Source organism: Gopherus evgoodei, chromosome 3 (assembly GCF_007399415.2).
Source record: "Gopherus evgoodei ecotype Sinaloan lineage chromosome 3, rGopEvg1_v1.p, whole genome shotgun sequence".
NCBI classification, from domain to species: Eukaryota; Metazoa; Chordata; order Testudines; family Testudinidae; genus Gopherus; species Gopherus evgoodei.
Window position 1 is genome coordinate 126,412,914 of NC_044324.1, and position 20,355 is coordinate 126,433,268.

The following is a 20,355-nucleotide window of genomic DNA, read 5'->3' on the forward strand; positions in this document are numbered from 1 at the left end:
CACCTCTACCCTGATATAACGCGACCCGATATAACACAAATTCGGATATAACGCAGTAAAGCAGTGCTTCAGGGAGGCAGGGCTGTGCACTCCAGCGGATCAAAGCAAGTTCAATTTAACGCGGTTTCACCTACGATGCGGAAAGATTTTTGGCTCCCGAAGACAGTGTTATATCGGGGTAGAGGTGTATTTTAAAGAATCCACTCTGATCTCAATATTATCTGTATATAGTGCATTGAAACAGAGGTGGAATCAAGACACAAAGCTCAGATGTACAGATTTTCCCTAACACTCAGGGATATTTGGATCTGAAGTTTTCACTCAGCCCATTACAGAGATGGCCTCAAGTGACCAAGCTGATGAATATGTAAGTCCAGGGGGTTTGTTTAGCAGGGATGGGCCCATGTGTACACTGAATTGGATACAGTAGCTACGGCCTTCATTATATAAAGTACTGTAATAACTTAACTAACTGCCAAACACTGCTGTAATGAAATACAAAAGATAATGAATAAACTCTTTTTAAAAATTGTGGGAATGCTAAGGTGTTTCATAACTTTTCAAATAGTATATATGTGAGTTCCCATATTAGCTGCTATTGTACATTTTCCTGTATGGGATCTATACTTAATAGAAGACACCACTGTACCTGTCATTAAATACATGTGCTCTTTCCTCCTGAATTGCTTCTTTTGGGGATATCCCTTCTCTTACATGTCTGTGGGATTCACTCCTGGAGGAGGTTATTGGGTCAAGTACTGTGGCTGGATTTCAGAGGTAGGATAATCATATGCCAAACAATAATGCTGTAGCTAGATAAACTAGGATCATGCTAATAGTAGTCAAATCTCATGCTAGAGAGAATAAGCTTATCATCTGAAGGTGTCAGGAAGGATTTTCCCCCTTCTTGTGTATTAGCTGCCGGTGAGGGCATGTGTCTGGATTACTGTAAATTGACCGAATGTTGGATCCTGACTGGCAAGTCCTACTGGATATACTTCCATGTTTCTGTATATATTCCTTTCCTTCTCTCAACATACTAACAGCAATATTTTCAAAAGTTCTCTCTGGTTATGAGTACCCAACCTGAGACACCTTGAATTTCCTGATTCCGAATATACTGAGCATTCACAACTCCATATGAAGCTAACACTTTGTAAAGCCCGAGGTGTCTCAAGCTGGGCACCTAAATCTGCAGCACTTTTGAAATTGTGGCTGCAAATATCTGAAAATATTGCAAAATATCATGTTTGTCAATGGTTTCTTGGTTGTCTTTGTTTGATGGAGAAGAGTAATTTCAACCAAATTTGATTTTATTCCCAATTCCTCTTGTCGATGGCAGGGCAGAGTAAAGGTGGAAAATGAAAGGGAAATTTTTTCTTACTTTTAGATTTTAGCTTCATCACTTGGTTTTCTGGAGTTTTCTAATCAAGTTCCACAGCAACCCCTCTGCTAGTGCATGCAGACAGGAACCTAGGAAGACACAATTCTTCTTGCCCATGTAGCAGGGGAGGAAAGCTGCCCCTACTGCACCCTCTCCCCCCCCGGCTCTCCAAAGAATTCTCTCAGCTGAAGCATTGCAGGAGGTGAGACAGAGGCCTGGTCTACACTACACGTTTAAACCGATTTTAGCAGCGTTAAACCGATTTAACGCTGCACCTGTCCACACAATGAGGCCCTTTATATCGATATAAACGGCTCTTTAAACTGGTTTCTGTACTCCTCCCCAACGAGAGGAGTAGCGCAGAAATCGGTATTACCATATCGGATCAGGGTTAGTGTGGCTGTAAATCGACGGTATTGGCCTCCGGGCGGTATCCCACAGTGCACCACTGTGACCACTCTGGATAGCAATCTGAACTCGGATGCAGTGGCCAAGTAGACAGGAAAAGCCCCGCAAACTTTTGATTTTCATTTCCTGTTTGCCCAGCGTGGAGTTCTGATCAGCACGGGTGGCGATGCAGTCCCAAATCCAAAAAGAGCTCCAGCATGGACCGTACGGGAGATACTGGATCTGATCGCTCTATGAGGAGACAAATCTGTTCTATCAGAGCTCCGTTTCAGAAGACAAAATGCCAAAGCATTTGAAAAAAATCTTCAGGCTATGATACAGAGTCCACAGCATAGTGCTCCGTGACATGCGTAACGGAAAGCCAAAGAATCAAATGGACACTCATGGAGGGAGGGAGCGGGTACCAAGGACTCCAGCTATCCCACAGTCCTTGCAGTCTCCAAAAATCATTTGTATTCTTGGCTGAGCTCCCAATGCCTGTAGGGTCAAACACATTGTCCGGGGTGGTTCAGAGTATATCTCGTCAATTTACCCCCCTACCCCTCCATGAAAGAAAAGGGGGAAAAATTGTTTCTTGACTTTTTTATATGTCACCCTCTGTATACCGCATGCTGCTGGTAAACATGGTGCTGCAGCAGTGAACAGCAGCATCCTCTCTCCTCCCCTCGCCCGTGGAAGACGGTACAGTGCAGTAGGACTTGTAGCCGTCCTTATCATAATCCCATGAGTGCTCCTGGCTGGCCTCAGGTGAGGTCGGCCGGGGGTGCCTGGGTAAAAATAGGAATGACTCCAAGTCATTCCCAGTAGATGGTACAGAACAGCTGTTAACAGTCTTCATCATAGCAACCGGGGGCTGAGCTCCATCAGCCCCCTCCCTTTCATGTGTAAAGAAAACATTCTGTATTGCCTGGACTATCATAGCAGCGGGATGCTAGGCTACTCTCCCCGCACCGTTTAATGTCCTGCCTGGATTATCGTAGCAGCTGGAGGCTGCCTCCCCCTCATTTTATCTCACTAGCAAGTCAGTGTTTCTTATTCCTGCATTCTTTATTACTTCATCACACAAATGGGGGGGACACTGCAATGGTAGCCCAGGAGGGTTGGGGAAGCAGGGAAGCAACAGGTGGGGTTGTTGCAGGGGCACCCCTAGAATGGCATGTAGCTTATCATTTCTGCGGGATCTGACACAGAGCGGCTGTGCTCTCTGATACACTGGTTCTCTAGTACACTTGCCCCATATTCTAGGAAGGACTGACTCTATTTTTAGATACAACATAAAGAAGGGATTGACTCGGAGAATCATTCCCATTTTTGTCTTTGCGCCCCCAGCCGACCTCAGTCAGGGGCACTCATGACAGCAGCAGATAGTACAGAATGACTGATAACCATCATCTCATCGCCAATTTACAATGGCACAGCAGACAGTACAGAACCACTAATAACCATCTCTGCTACCTTGCAAAGGCAAATGAATGCTGCTGTGTAGCGCTGCAGTACCGCCTCTGTCAGCGGCATCCAGTACACATACATTGACAGTGACAAAAGGCAAAACGGGCTCCATGGTTGCCATGCTATGGAGTCTGCCAGGGCAATCCAGGAAAAAAGGGCACAAAATGATTGTCTGCCGTTGATTTCACGGAGGAAGGAATGAGTGACGATATTTACCCAGAATCACCCGTGACACTGTTTTTGTACCATCATGCATTGGGGTCTCAACCCAGAATTCCAATGGGCAGGGGAGACTGCGGGAACTATGGGATAGCTACCCACAGTGCAACACTCCAGAAATCAACGCTAGCCTCGGACCATGGACACACACCACCTAATTAATGTGCTTAGTGTGGCCGCGTGAACTCGACTTTATACAATCTGTTTTACAAAACCGGTTTATGTAAAATCGGAATAATCCTATTGTGAAGACATACCCAGAGACAGAGGCAGGAGCTGAAGCCAAACAGCATAGTGTCCTCCCCTACGCAGCCTATGGTTATACAAGCAGGTATCCATGTGGAAGATGATGACATGGTAAGGTCTGCAGCTATTCCTGAAGCAAGCACAGTGCCCTATTAGAGCTCCTTTCAGCACAAGGCAATAGGATGCTGCAGCATCCCTGAAAAAGGCACAGAGACCACTTTTCTCGGAGACCAGTGGAATGTGAAGGAGGGATGGCCATTTACCCCTCTCATCTTTGCTCTCTGTAGTCCTACCTGTGGTTGGACACTAGCTTTGTATACGGGAGGTAACTGGCCCACTCTGCTGTGTCCTGTTCTGGGCACTACTCTTAGAAAGAAGTGAAAAAATTGGAGAGAGTCATGGGAAGAGCAACAAAAATGATAAGCAGTTGAGAAATCATGTCCTACAAAGAAAGGTTGAAAGAACTGGGTGTGTTTAGAGAAGAGAAGACTGAGAGGGGACAAGATAACAGTCTTCAAATATGTAAAAGGTTGTTACAGAAAGGACAGCAATCAATTGATTTCCATTTCCATTTCCAGTGAAGTAGGATAAGAAGTCGTTGACTTAGTTTGCAGCAAGGGAGATTTAGATTAGGTATTAAGGCAAACTTTCTAACTACAAGGATAGTTAAGCATTGGAATAAGCTTCCAAGGGAGGCTATGGCATCCCCATCACTGGAGGTTTTTTAAGAACAGATTAGACAAGTACCTGTCAGGGGTGGTCTAGGTATACTTAATTCTGCCTCAGTGCACAGGGATAGCCTAGATGATCTCTGGAGGTGCCTTGTTGGCCTACATTTCTATGATTCTAAAATCTGCTCCAGCTCCCACTAAAGTAAATAAAAACCATCCATTCAGGTCACTATCTCTTACACTAAAAGGAGAGTGCAAAGACCACACTGTGCCCATTCCTACATGGGTGTAACAGTTGGGAAGGCTCCTTGATTTTATACTCCCTTACTTTGCCCTCCACCCACATTTGTGCACTCATACAGTATGAAGCAAAATCTGACTCTGAATGTGTGTTAACTTCTCTGTTAATCACATCAGAGTTTTCTTATAAGAATCTTCATGAATACTGTTGCTAGCACATTAAAAAATTGCAGTGTGGCCATGGTGTCATAAGGAGCGTGTTGGGCTATTGGCGTGAGTACGTACTAGCATGGCTAGCCTCAGACAATGCCCTTGCCACCAGGGCCATACTGCTATTTTTAGCCCAGTAGCTCAATCACAGATAGTGTGTCTCTCTACCCGCACTGTGAAGCATCCTCCCAGTTGCTCTGTAAACATAGCCTGTGAGACTACTTACAGGCCACGTCTACACTACAGCATAAAATCGAAATTATTAAAACCGGTTTTATAAAACTGGTTTTATAAAATCGATTTTACGCGTCCACACTAGGGCACATTAATTCAGTGGTGTGCGTCCATGGTTCTAGGCTACCATCGATTTCCAGAGCGGTGCACTCTGGGTAGCTCAGTAAAAGAATGAGACCAATAACTTTGATTTCCGTCCACACTAACCCTAAATCGATATAGTAATATCAATTTTAGGGTTACTCCTCTCATTGGGGAGGAGTACAGAAACCGATTTTAAGAGCCCTTAAAATCGATTTAAAGTGCCCTGTAGTGTGGACGGGTACAGCGTTAAATCGATTTAATGCTGTTTAAATTGATGTAACGCTGTAGTGTGGACCAGGCCACACAGCAGCTAAGATACTGGGGTGGGGGATTATTATTCCCCTGCCACTGTACATGGCTTTGATAAATACTCTAAGTACATTTTTCTGCCAGTGCTTAAGTCTCATTAGCAATAACTCGGTTTAGGTTTGTTGCTCCCTATTAAATGCACTGGAAAGATTACTTTTCTTTGATTACTGAAGCTAGTGTAGGATCCTATTTATGAGAGAAGTTAGACCAGAGTGAACACGTTGTGGGTTTAAGGAAAACATAAAAATTTCATCTTATTGCATCTTTGTTCATACTAGCCACATCACAGTCAGCCTCTATTGGCATTAGAGAAAGATGTAGGGAATAGAAGGATGAAATCTTCAGCCTAGGCTACAGCTACTCTTACTATATTTGTTACTTTTTCACAGCCTCATTCTGAAGTTTTGCAGCATGGTATACAATTTCCCCTCCCAATAATGCAAAAGACTCAGAAAGGAAAATCCACCAAATCAGCTTATGGCTGACACTATTGGCAAGCAGCCACAAATTCTGTCTAGTCAGTGAGAAACAACCTTCTGGAAGGCAACCAGAACAGCATCCTATAGCACTGGTCTGAGATAAAATGAAAAAGGTCACATATATGTAGCAGATAGCTTTCAGTGACACGCGACTTTAGGCTGTATTTTTGCATGTGAATATTTCTGGTTAAATATTTATATATTAGAAGATAAATATAGCCTACAATCCCTAAAAATACACCTGACCTGCTAGACAGAGAACATTTTTATCACAAGCTACTATCTGCTATTAATACAAGGTTTTTTCCTTGTTCGGCTTTTGTCTCTGCACCAAAAAAGGTAAAGGTATTTGACAAGCCAAATAATGTTGAAATTACTTGCCATGAACCCAGTTGGTTAGTAGTAACGGTTAAATGAAACTGAAAGCTTTGAAAGTCTACCAGGATCTAAGACAAATATTCTAGTTAAAGAGTCTGAGGGGGAAAAATAACCTTGAAAACGTGGATAACAATTGACTGGTATGTAGCTAGTCTAATTACATGGACTAAGGGCTTCCACGAATTGAGGAATTGAATTGCTGACCCAGAAAACAAGCTCCCATTCTTAAGTTTATAAAAGATATTTTTAGAGTGCAGAAAGAGAAGAGAAACCAAGATAATTTTCAGTAATTGATTAATATATTGCTACAGGTGTATAGATTAGAATTCTTTTAAGAATTCTTCTAAAGAAAGTAACCTGGCTGGCAGCATCTTTTAAGATATTTGTGAAACAGACAAATCTCAGAATAGAACAAATAAAACAAAGCTAGCATGTACATTTTACTCTGCTGTTTTGGAGTTAAAATTATGTATCCAGATTAAAGCTGTGCTCATCTTCAATTTAAGGTTTTCATAACAGAATAATGAGAGAGCGCCATGGCTGAAATCTATGCTTGTTAAACACAACAGGGTGCAGGCGCTCTGTGGAAGCCAGATAGAACTTTCATTGACAGCTGCTATATTGTGTCTTTATAAGTCACAATATAGTCAAACTGTGGGGAAAATAGCTCTCGGGGACAAACACTAACCATCGTTACCATCATCACACTCTGTCTACTGCAGTTCTTGACTTGGTGCCCACTATCCTGAGCAGAGTACACCCTATGTCTTGCAAAGGCAATCTCTCCATTTTCATTTCTGGAGACAGCATAACCAGTGGTCTGTATCATATGTTATTTTCCATTCCACTCTATTCCATTCAGCATTTCTTCATGCGACATAACAAGGAACACCAAATGGCCATACAATGAATGTCTTCAAAATGTATTTAACTTTAATGTGTTTTCCCACCCACTGGTTTGTTCTGTTTCTTTCTTAGCACTCCTTGTTCTATCTCTGTTTGTTAAGGTTTAGTTACTGGTCTTTCTTGAGGGTAAGACCTATGTTTCTGCTTTTTTTTAGTAATATGGGAGCTCTCTCTTTATGAAAGCATACTCTCCCATTAAGCCTTGATTTCTCTTTCAATCACACTCCTGCTTTAGAATAACAAATATCTAACGGGTCCAGAAACTCTTCAGCAGCCTCTAATTTTGACCCATCTACTCTAATCTCTTTTTCAATGTTTGTTACACATGATAGGGGTTCAAGTCCCTTTGAAAGTGTCGTTTGAAAATTTAACCCAACCACATAATTGTGGCCTTCTGTATATCCCTTGTGCTCCAGATTAAGTTCTCTGATATTTCTAGCTACATCAAAGTCTTTAGGGATTTAAAGTGAAGATGCCATCCACAATTCAGATGAGACTGAAGTGTACAAGACTTACATCCAACAAAGCCAACATTTTCCTTCTGTTTCCTCAACACAGTCTAATACAAAAGTACTGGTTAATCGCAATCCAGCTGGAACAAATTTAAAAATGTAATAGTTTGTTATTTTTCTGTAATGCTTTAAATTTTGCTGTTTCTACTGCAGTATTCTCTGCTTCATTTTTTCCCCACTGTATACAGTAGTTTGAAAAGATACTTGAAAGTCTTCATATCATCTTTTTTTGTACCATTGCCACCTCTCTCTCCTCCACCCAAACATAGTCCTTCTATTCTGAAAAATTTCAAGAGAGCTACCTCATAACACTATAACCAGAAACATATGTACATGGCTTTTTTACCAGACCTGAACTCTGGCAAGTGATGTTTTATCACCATTCACAGTCAGGAAGGTATCAACAGATTAAGGGAAGTAACAATAAATGTGATGCGGGGTTATAAAAACAAACATGTTTATGTAGAGGACAAACACACGGACATGTTTAAATTACTCACTAAAATATCAAACACAAAATCACTGAGAGAGCAAACATGGTTCTTAAGCTTTGCAAGCTTAAAGGGGGAGGAAAGGTTAGTTTCTTAGGAATTAGCTGTAAACATTAAAATTAACCTTTCAGATTCAGTTAACTATTCAAGTCACCTTTGGATAGTTTGTTACACTCATAGCTTTCTTAATAACAACACAAATATAAAGCCAGGTTTCAGCTTCAGGAATGCTGAAAACGTATTATGTAGATATTCTGTATATTACAATAGCACACTGCTCAAGCAAAAGGACACTCTACATACTGTGCTAACTAACTGGAGCAGGAAGAATCATAGAAATATAGGACTGCAAGGGACCTTGATAGGTCATCTAGTCCAGTCCCTTGCATTGAGTCAGGACTAAGTATTATCCAGACCATCCCTGATAGGTGTCTGTCTAACCTGTTCTTAAAACCTCCTGTGATGGAGATTCCACAACCCCCTTAGGTAATTTGTTCCAGTGCTTAACTACTCTGACAGTTAGGAATTTTTTCCTAATGTGTAATCTAAATCTCCATTGCTTCAGTTTAAGCCCCTTACTTCTTGTCCTGTCCTCAGTGGATAGGGAAAACAAATTTATCACTATCCTCTTTATAACAACATTTTATGTACTGGAACACTGTGATATCCCCCCTCAGTCTTCTTCTCCAGACTAAACAAGCCCATTCTTTTCAATCTTTCAGCACAGGCCATATTTCCAAGATCTGCAATCATTTTGTAGCTCTCCTCTGGACTTTCTCCAACTTTCCACATCTTTTCCGAAATGTGGTGCCCAGGATTGAATGGATAAATCAGAGGCCTTATTAATGAGTAGTAGAAAGGAAGAATTACATCTTGAGTCTTGCTTACAACACTCCTGTTAACAGATCCCAGCATGATGTTTGTTTTTTGTGCAACAGTGTTACAATCTAGTCAAAGAAAATTATGCAAGGTATTCTTCCCTTTTCTACAATATATTGCTCCACTGCTGAGACAGCCAGTGTTAAGAAACAAGATGAATTCCTGTCTGCTCACTTAGCAGTCACCACTAGCTCTGCAGTAATATTCCAGAGCTTTATATTCAACAAGATTGCTATACAGATAGCATCAGTTATATCATTTACGTGTATTAAAGAACAAAAAGGGATGCCTGAGATTCTTCTCTCAAGAACTTCTTATGAGACCGTTCATGAATGAAAAATGAGAATTCAACAATGTTAATATTTTTATATTATTAACCAGATCTAAAAATAATCAAGTACTCCAGACTTCTGATAACTGAATGGAAATAATATCCCAAACCATGGGCCAGATTCACCTTTATGCTCTTGGGGGTCACATTTCTAAAGGTATTTAGGCATCTGAAAACACAGCTAGGCCATTAGGTGCTTTTGAAAATCCCAGTAGGCACCTATTTGCATCTGTAGATACCTAAATATCTTTTAAAAATCGAGTCCTCGCTGCATTGCACCACTCCAGTGAGGAAAAGCAGCCATAAATCCAACTTAATTAGCCTAATGTTCTATTAAATCAGGCTCAAATCTGGCTACAATGATCCATGTATTCATGACTTCCAGACTTGATTACTGGAACTCATATCTATCAGTGAAGCTACAAGCCCTGAAAAAGCTCCAGCTAATACAAAACACAATTGTTTGGTCATAATGCTTTCTGCACTGGTTTGCCACTGAATACAGAACTGAGTTCGATGTTCTTCGTCTTGATCTTTAAAGCCCTCTATTGGATTGATTTTGGCTACCTGAAAGATCACCTCTTCATCAACAACTTTGAACTCTTGGAAGAAGAAAACAGATTGTCAACCAATAAGAAGGCTCAGGAGCGCAGGAGACAAAACTTTCATGAGATGGACCAACACTACAGGATTCATTACCATCAAAGATAAGAATGAAAATGGACTTCCCTCACATTTAGAACTGAATAACACTCATGTCTTCAGCCTAGCTTTCCATCAGTATTCCCTCCACTCCCCCTCTCATTCATGCACACACACACCACACACACAAACACTAACCCAGCTCCCCTCCTACCTCCTTCCACAAAAAAAAGAAAAAAAAACTTATTCTAATGAACCATTTTCTCCTATTGTTTAGGAAGGGAGAGAGAGATGTATTATGTCTTTTTTAAATGTTTGGCTGGTGTTTAGATAGTATGGTGATGGGCATCCATATGACACCATAGGCAGGTGAAAGAACTAGAAAGAACTTTGAGGAAGAATTTGCTGTTAATTGTTCAATCCAGTGACGTGAAAGAGAGGCCACCATGTTTTGTGATATGGCTTTGACAACATCCTATATGGCATCACTAATAACATCAGTGATCCAATCAAACAAAGGCAGAACATGACCGAGTTCTGAGTAAACATCTGTTGCCTATCTTCTACAGCTACCTCACAATAAGCTCACTAGGTATTCGCATTTTATGTTGTTGCTATGCAGTGTAAGAAACTAATAAAAAACTTGAAGAAATATTACAAGACAGGCTCTTAAAATCAAGTACAATTCTTGTAATTCAGATGTTTGCTTCTGAAGACACTAAAAACTGCAAAGGACACCATGTTGTCTCCAGTCTATATCGTGGAAATCTGATTTGGCAGTCATATTAAAGCAAGGAAAATACTCTTATTTTGTTGACCACAAAATCCAAGATTTTTGGCTCTTGAGAAAAATTGCTGAACACATATAAATGTGCATGCAATTATTTCAAGGTTTTTGGATGAAACACAAATAACACAGAGCTGATTTAAAAAGGGTTTCATCTTCTACTTACAACCTAGGTACTTATACTTTCAGACTAGAAAACAGATTTATCAGTCCATCTAAGCACAATCTGTACTTTTCACTATAAAAATATAATGGTAACATTTACTTTTTTGATGGTCAGTTTTGCGTTTGCAGTACAGTTTTTCTATCTTAACCCTTATTAAGTAACCAACAACATGGAAAAATAGTCTTGTGCTTCCTTTGGAGACAACTAAACCAGATCCTGTAACCTAGAAGAACGCTACTTGGTACCTAATTGTTGCAAAGCATTGTTGTCTCTAAGTTGTCCACAGAGAAAAATGCAGCAGCTAATGTTCCTTATCAAATAATCTGATCTATGTTAGCAAATATTCCTGATAGTAAAACGTCGCTGAATTGGGAAAATGTATTCAATACATTTCAAGAGTCAAAAATCAGAGTCAATACATTTCAAGAGTCAAAAATCAGAATTCTGGAAATTGATTCACAAAAGAGAAGCTTTGTGACAGAAAATAAAATAAATCATTTTGTTTCAGCAAGTGTGGTTTACAAACAATACTTTCTTTCTAGAAATAGTCTATGGCAAAAATTATCAGTAATTGTTAGGTTTTATTTTAGATGCATGTCTTAATTTACTTTGAAGTACTTTCTCTGCACTCTATTATCATCATTAATGCTAATGAAACTTCTCATTTCCACAAAAGTATAAATCAAGACTACAGAAATACAGCAGAATGTCCTGGTTAAATTTTTTTTCCCTTTACACTATAGGAGTCTTTTATCTTAGTATATCAATATAACTGACAATACTTCCTTTAATAAAACATAAAAGCAGTTTGATAATCAGTAACAAAAGACAAGAATCATGCCATTTTGTAATTTCCAGCTTCTCTATTAGTAAAAAAAAATAAATAAATAAAAAATCACAGAACCAAAAGTTCAAAAAGGAATGCTATTTATGGTACACAAAATCTGTAAGTCCAAATAACATTAAATGTACAGGGTTCACTGCAGGAAACTAGTAGTATGAGACTCCTCTACAAAGATAAAGATTAAATTTTATTAGATCTGTAATAAACAGTGTAAACACAGTCAATGAACAAGATGTTACAAAGCTAATGAATGGTCACAGTGCCATAATCTGTTTTGAAAGAGGTATACTGAAATGGTCTGAAAGCCAGCCATAGTACTTTATATATTTGCCCTATAAAGCCAACTCTACTACTAAAACAATGCTATATTACAGGGGTCAGCAACCTCTTGCACGTGGCTCGCTAGGGTAAGCACTCTGGCGAGCCACGTACCAGAGGTTCCCGACCCCTGCTATATTATATCTGCAGCTCCACTGCAAAATATAGGCGTTGCTCACACTAAGGCCTGGTCCACACTACGCGTTTAAACTGAATTTGGCAGTGTTAAATTGATTTAACCCTGCACGTGTCCACACAATGAGGCCCTTTATATTGATATAAAGGGCTCTTTAAACCGGTTTCTGTGCTCCTTCCCGACGAGAGGAGTAGCGCTGAAATTGGTATTGCCATGTCAGATTAGGGTTAGTGTGGCCGCAAATTGACGGTATTGGCCCCCAGGCGGTATCCCACAGGGTACCATTGTGATCGCTCTGGAAAGCAATCTGAACTCGGATGCACTGGCCAGGTAGACAGGAAAAGCCCGGCGAACTTTTGAATATCATTTCTTGTTTGGCCAGCGTGGAGAGCTCACCAGCACAGGTGACCATGCAGAGTTCATCAGCACAGATAACAATGCAGTCTCCGGAGAATCAAAAAAGAGCTCCAGCATGGACCGCACGGGAGGTACTGGATCTGATTGCTATATGGGGAGAGGATTCCGTGCTAACAGAACTCCGTTCCAAAAGACAAAATGAAAAAACATTTGAAAATATTTTTCAAGGCCATGATGCAGAGAGGCCACAGCAGGGACTCAGTACAGTGCTGTGTGAAAGTTAAGGAGCTCAGACAAACCTACCAGAAAACCAAAGAAGCAAACGGAAGGTCCGAGGCAGGGCCAAAAACATGCCGCTTCTATGCTGAGCTGCATGAAATTCTAGGGGGGGTCCGCCACCAGTACCCCATCCCTGTCTGTGGATTTCGAGGTGGGAGTGGTAATCTCAGCCATGGCTGAGGATTCTGCGGATGGGGAAGATGAGGAGGAGGAAGAGAAATGAGCTTGCAGACAGCACACAGCACTCTGTTCTCCCCAACAGCCAGGAGCTTTTTCTCACCCTGATGGAATTACCCTCCCAGCCCTCCCAAGCCACTGTCCCACAAAATGAAGCCATGGAAGGGACCTCTGGTGAGTGTACCTTTGTAAATATAAAACATGGTTTAAAAGCAAGCCTTTTTTAATGATTAATTTGCCCTGAGGACTTGGGATGCATTCGCGGCCAGTACAGTTATTGGAAAAGTCTGTTAACATGTCTGGGGATGGAGCTGAAATCCTCCAGGGACATCTCCATGAAGCTCTCCTGGAGGTACTCCAAAAGCCTTTGCAGAAGGTTTCTGGGCAGGGCATCCTTATTCCGTCCTCCACGGTAGGACACTTGACCACGCCATGCCTGTAGCAAGTAATCTGGTATCATTGCATGACAAAGACTAGCTTCATATAGTCCTGATATTTGCTGGCATTCAAGCAATATCTGTTCTTTATCTCGCTGTGTTATCCTCAGGAGCATGATATCGTTCACGGTAACCTAGTTGAAATTCAGGAATTTAATTAAGTGGACAGAGATGGCCATTCCTACTGGGCTGTTTGCCTGTTGCTTAAAAGAAATCCTTCCTTGCAGGTAGCCAAGCGGGGGGGGGGGGGGGGCGGTGATTGGCGCTGAGCTTTTTTGCGTTTGGCTAGCAGTGATCTTCCATGATACCAGCCACGCGGTGCGGGGAGGAATAAAGCGATCAACCCAGAGAATTGGATGGTGGGGTGGTTTCTGCTGCTGCATGTTAACAGGAAAGAAGCAGCACTGAACAGGCTTTGCTTGGTATTTGGGAAAGGAGGGCACTGTGTATATGAAGGCTGCAGAAGCTGAAAGACAATGGCTTACCATGGAGTTATGCAAGCTGAATTCTGCTGCCCAGACCTGCGTCTATGAGATCTCTAATACCAGAGCTGCAGGCACTCAATATTAAGATGCAAAATGCGACCTTGTAGTGAAATCACATGTGCTATGTAAGCTGAATAGTGTTGTTCAGCGTGAAAGAGTATAAGCATTGTTCTGTAAAATGTATCTTTTTAAATACTTCTCTCCCTTTTTTCCCTCCCTCTTGCAGCTGCAAATTTTTCAAGCCTCCCTACTCCATCCCGAAGGCTATCGCAGATAAGGCAGCGGAAAAAAAAAACATGAGACAAAATGTTCTCGGAAATCATGGAAGTGACCCGCAATGAAAGAGCTCATCTGAATGAGTGGAAGGACGTGGTATCAAATTACAGGAAAGATGCCAGTGAACGTGAGGACAGGAGGGACGCTCGAGATGAGAGGTGGCAGCAGGAAGATCAGAGGAGGCATGCTGCGTGATCAAACTGACATGCTCCGGCATCTGGTGGAGCTTCAGGAACAGCAGCAGGATCACAGAGTGCCGCTGCAGCCAGTGTGTAACCACCCTCACCCTTCACCATGTTTCACATCCTCCTCACCTAGATGTGTAAGAAGGCATGGGGGGAGGCTCCGTGCACCCGCCCACTCCACCCCCATGGATAGCCCAACCAAAAGGCTGTCATTACTTTGAAATTTTTTTAGTGGCCTTTTCCTTCCCTCCTATCCTCCTCCCAAACCACACTCGAGCTACCTTGTCAGTTCTCTCCCTCTTTTTATGATGAATTAATAAAGAACACATGATTTTTAAACGATAGTGACTTTATTTCCTTAAGCAAGCTGTAATTGAAGCAGGAAGGTGGGTTGCTTACAGGGAATGAGTCAATCAAGGGGGGAGGGGTTCATCAAGGGGAAACAAACACAGCAGTCAGACTGTACCCTGGCCCGTGATGAAACTCGTTTTCAAAGCTTCTCTGATGTGCACCGCTTCCTGGTGTGCTCTTCTAATCGCCCTGGTGTCTGGCTGCACATAATCAGTGGCCAGGTGATTTGCCTCAGCCTCCGACCCCGCCATAAAGATCTCTCCCTTACTCTCACAGAGATCGTGGAGCACACAGCAAGCAGCAATAACAAAGGGGACATTGGTTTGGCTGAGGTCTGAGCGAATCAGCAATGTGCTCCAGCGCGCCTTTAAACGGCCAAATGCACATTCTACCACCATTCTGCACTTGCTCAGCCTTTAGTTGAACAACAACTGACTACTGTCCAGGCTGCCTTTGTATGGCTTCACGAGCCATGGCATCAAGGGGCAGGCTGGGTCACCCAGGATAACTACAGGCATTTCAACATTCCCAACTGTTATTTTCTGGTCTGGGAAGTAATTCCCTTGCTGGAGCCGTTTAAACAGAGTAGTGTTCCTGAAGACATGAGTGTCATGAACCCTTCACGGCCATCCCACGTGGATGTTGGTGAAACGTCCCTTGTGATCCACCAGTGCTTGCAGCACCATTGAAAAGTACCCCTTGTGGTTTATGTACTGGGTGCCCTGGTGCTCCGGTGCCAAGATAGGGATATGTGTTCCATCTATCGCCCCACCACAGTTAGGGAATCCCATTGCAGCAAAGCCATCCACTATGACCTGCACATTTCCCAGAGTCACTACCTTTCGTAGCAGCAGCTTAATGATTGCTTTGGCTACTTGCATCACAGCAGCCCCCACAGTAGATTTGCCCACTCATAATTGATTCCCGACTGACCGGTAGCTGTTTGGCGTTGCAAGCTTCCAGAGGGCTATTGCCATTCGCTTCTCAACTGTGAGGGCTGCTCTCATCTTGGTATTCTGGCATTTCAGGGCAGGAGGAAGCAAGTCACAAAGTTCCATGAAAGTGCCCTTACGCATGTGAAAGTTTCGCAGCCACTGGGAATCATCCCAAACCTGCAAAAACATGCGGTCCCACCAGTCTGTGCTTGTTTCCCGGGCCCAATATCAACGTTCAATGGCTACAAACTGTCCCATTACCATCAAGATCTCCAAAGCGCAGGGGCCCGCGGTTTGAGAGAATTCTATGTCCATGTCCTCATCACTCTCGTCGCCGCGCTGCTGTAGCTGCCTCCTCCTCGCCTGGTTTTGCAGGTCCTGGTTGAGCATAGACTGCACGATAATGCGCGAGGTGTTTACAACATCCATGATTGCTGTCTTGAGCTGACAAGGGTCCATGTTTGCTGTGCTATGGCTTTTGCACAGTTCACCCAGGAAAAAAGGTGCGAAATGGTTGTCTGCTGCTTTCATGGAGAGAGGGGTGAGGCTGTACCCAGAACCACCTGCGACAATATTTTTTGCCCCATCAGGCACTGGGATCTCAACCCAGAATTCCAAGGAGCGGGGGAGACTGCGGGAACTATGGGATAGCTATGGGATAGCTACCCACAGTGCAACGCTCCGGAAATCAACACGAGCCTTGGTACATGGACACACACCGCCGAATTAATGTGCTTAGTGTGGCCGCGTGTACTCGACTTCATACAATCTGTTTTAAAAAACCAGTTTCTGCAAAATCGGAATAATTCCGTAGTATAGACATACCCTAATAACCAACATTGTGCTACTTTCATTCTTAGGAAACTTGAGAACCGTGGACATGGGACCAATTTAAAACACTGTAAAACAACTCATTGTTAAGGTTACACCCTCATAGCTACGTTCATAGTTGACACTTTTCTGTTCACACTTACAAGTTTCAAAATATCAGCTCCTTCGATTTTGTCAACAAAAATGACTGACAGTCTTATGACAATGTTTAATGCCTTAAATAGCATATATATTCTGAGACTTAAGAATGTGTTAGTTCTTGTCCACAAACATAGTGTACTGGACATATCTTTCAAAGTAATTGTGTAAGATAAATGGTTACTCTGCATTTTCATTTTTCCATAGGAGAACAGGGGTCACTTACAAACCACTTCCCCAAGAATGAACCAAAACAATGACATTGTAGCATGGTGGAATTTTAATCATTTTCTGCCATGGAAAATGTAACAAATTTTATAATCTGAAGAAGTAGGTTCTCAGATAATTTTTTAAAATCCATTACTCGATGGAGAAGTATATTTTTTCTTACATTACACTTTCTGTAGTCCCTCTAAAAGCAGCAAAGAACCCTGTGGCACCTTATAGACTAACAGACGTTTTGGAGCATAAGCTTTCGTGGGTGAATACCCACTTCGTCAGATGCATGCCATGTAGTCCCTCTAGTGCTTTGTACTCTACAGCCAGCCAGAAGGAAGAGCACAAGTTAACTAGCCAACCCTTGTTTGAGAACTGTGCTAACATTATCAGTAAGTGTGGGGAAGAAGCAAAGAAGAAAACTAAATAGGAACTTCTTGGTCTGTGCACAGCAATTAATTCTGGAATGAAAAGAAATAGGAAAGGACAAATGAAAGGGCAAAATCAGTAGGAAAATAAATTGTATTTTTAAAACCTGCTCAGAAGGTTTTGCAAACAAAGGAAATGTTTACAATAAAAACCACTGAATTAATAAACAAAACATCAGTAAGTACATTCTCCACTCTACAGTCCTCCTTTAACTGCACTGCACTGAAATGAATGCTTCATCCCTCATAGTGCCCTCACACACAACTTCTCCTGAGGACAGTATACAAATGAACCCAAAGAAGCATATAAAGTGATATACTGTGGATCAAGGACAGTATATGGTCCTTTATACTGAACTATTTTTGTTGATCCATATTGCAAAACATCACACAGAACAACCAGTGCATGTTTCTGTTATTTTTTAAGACTAATTCATGCCTCTTTTTCTTGATATCCTTTCCCATAAGTTTCTGTAGTTCCTAAAGATGATTCAGGAAAATGCTACGTCAGGGTTTTAGCAAAATACTGGATTACCTCAGCATATCTTTATTGGATCACCTGTATTGGAAGGGACCTCTGATGGGTCTCTTACTCCATACCCTTGCACCACCACAGGACTTTATTTCAGTATATTCAGTCTCCACTAATAGACGGTGTCTAGTCAAGCCTTAAATACATCCAGCAATGACAATTTCACAACAGGCTTTGGCAGCTTCCCTTGTGCAGTTTTAGCTAATATTTAACCTGGATCTCCCTGGCTGCAGCTTAAACCTTTCACTTCTTATCCTGTCCATTAAAAAAATGAAAACAACTGGCCTCTTTTCTCCTCTTCCTTTTAGTCCTAAACAGTTATCGAGTTTCCTCAGTCTCTTTTTCGCTGCATTGAACATGCCCAGCTCTCTTATCTTTTCCTCACACATCTTAGTTTCCAAACATTTTCTCTTGAGTATTTCACACCTATATCTCTCTCACATTGTAACAAATCAATTTCCTTGCTTAGCAACATATCAGCTGTCAACATTCCTATTTAGACTTGCAAATCATCATTCAGACTAGCTTCTTACTTCATTAGTACAAATCTTTTAATTCTTCCTGGTCCTTCTATGTGAGAGATACTGTAGGGGAATGCTATCAATTACATTTCCTTTAACTCAGTTCCAGTGGGTAATGAGTTAACTTGGCTCGAAGACTCATTCACTTAAGGAGGAAAAACAAGTTAACACAATAACTGCTGTATTTCAGAAACAATCCCTGGGACCCAACTGGGAAATTTCAGGGAAGGAGGGTCCACAAAGAGAAGGCACCAGAAGGAGAATTTGGAAACAGCAAGTATCAGGGGTTGGGAGGAAACGCAGCCATGCAAGGAGCATGGTTGGGAAGCAAATGTGATTAGGGACTAAGCCCTGTGAAGCAGGGACCATCTTTTTGTTATGTGTTTCTACAGCACCTAGCACAGTGTCTATGACTAGAGCTGCTAGGTGCTACAGTAATACATTTAATACATAACAATAATAAAGATTCAATTAGGCAAGATGCTCAGCACTCTGCCCCCTATTCAGCAAAGCACTTAAGCACATGCTTAACTTCAAGACTTAGTTCCATTGCCTTCAAAAATAGAAAACAGCAAAAGCAGGAAGATTTTTGGAGGCAAAGTGGGCAGCAGTATGAGGAGACAACTCTAGTAGCTGATCTATTACTGATGCTACCCCTTTACGGGAAAGGACGAAGAAAATTTGGAAAGAAAGAGAAAGAAGAGCTAGAAATGAGGGGGAGAGGCCGAGAAGGAAGAGGCATATACAGAGGAAGAATACACTGTCTTTGTTAGCATTAGCAGAAGGAAATCACTACCACTTACAAAAACAGAACCTATCCAGGCTTATGTAATCTGAGATGGCATCATTATTGGGCTTTTAGCCAATTGGTTCCTGAGCCTCTGAAATCAGTCACGGCTACTGTGCATGTTACAGTAGTTCAGGGGTCGGCAACCTATGGCATGCATGACAAAGGTAGCACATGCGCTGATTTTTGATGGTACACGGTGGTGGGCTGAGTGGCTCAGCCCGCCGCTGCTCTGCCGTTTCCGTCGCCAGCTCCTGCCAGCTGGGGTCCCACCACCAATCCCACTCAGCGCCCGCTGCCAACATGGGTGAAGGAACCTCAGGCTGACAGCGGGCTGAGACCCCGGCTGGCAGGAGCCAGTGGCCGAAACCCCAGAGTGGCGGTGGGCTGAGCATGGAGCCTGCTCAGCTCACTGTCTCCTGGGTGCTGCTGGAAGATGGGGTACTGAGCTCTGGGGTTTCAGCCACTGGCTCCTGCCAGCCAGGGTCTCAGCCTGCCACTGTTGTGAGGTTCCCACTTCTGGCCCCTTGCCAGCCAGAGTCCTGCCGCTGGCCTCACTCAGTGCCTGCTACTGGCCTGGGTGGAGGAACCCCAGGCTGGCAGCGGGCTGAGACCCTGTCTGGCAGAAGCCAGCGGCCAAAACCCCAGAGCAGCGGCAGGCTGAGCATGGAGCCCTCTCAGCTCACTGTCGCCATATGTCTCCTGGGTGCTCCTGGCAGATTCGGTACTGCAGTGCTACACAGCAGCATCCCCTTGCCTTGCCTTGCCTTGCTTTGCCTTGCGGACGGCAGATGGTGCAATACAACTGCAAACCATCATCGTCGTCCCGTGGGTGCTCCTGGCCGACCTCGGTGAGGTCAGTCGGGGGCACCTGGACAAAAATGAGAATGATTCCAGGTCATTCTCTTCTTAAGTTTTGTCTAATGGAGATTCAGTCCTGCCTGGAATATCATGCCAGCTGGAGGCTTCTGCCTCAGGCTGTTCTCCCAGTCGGCAGCACCGCACGGTCGCACCTACCCCAGCATACCCCTTGCTCCCATGGCTCATGAAGCCCGGACAGTAGTAAGGATTATAGACTGAGCAAGTGCATAATGGTG

General features: G+C 42.7%; 1 long non-coding RNA gene across 1 annotated transcript; it reads right to left on the reverse strand.

Moving 5' to 3' along the window:
- Positions 1-2,313: 2,313 nt before the first annotated feature.
- On the reverse strand, positions 2,314-20,060 carry LOC115648659. The gene is made up of 3 exons (XR_003999638.1): positions 20,045-20,060; positions 7,329-7,332; positions 2,314-2,451 (listed from the first exon to the last, which is right to left on the reverse strand). It is a non-coding gene; the product is annotated as an uncharacterized LOC115648659 (long non-coding RNA).
- Positions 20,061-20,355: the final 295 nt, after the last annotated feature.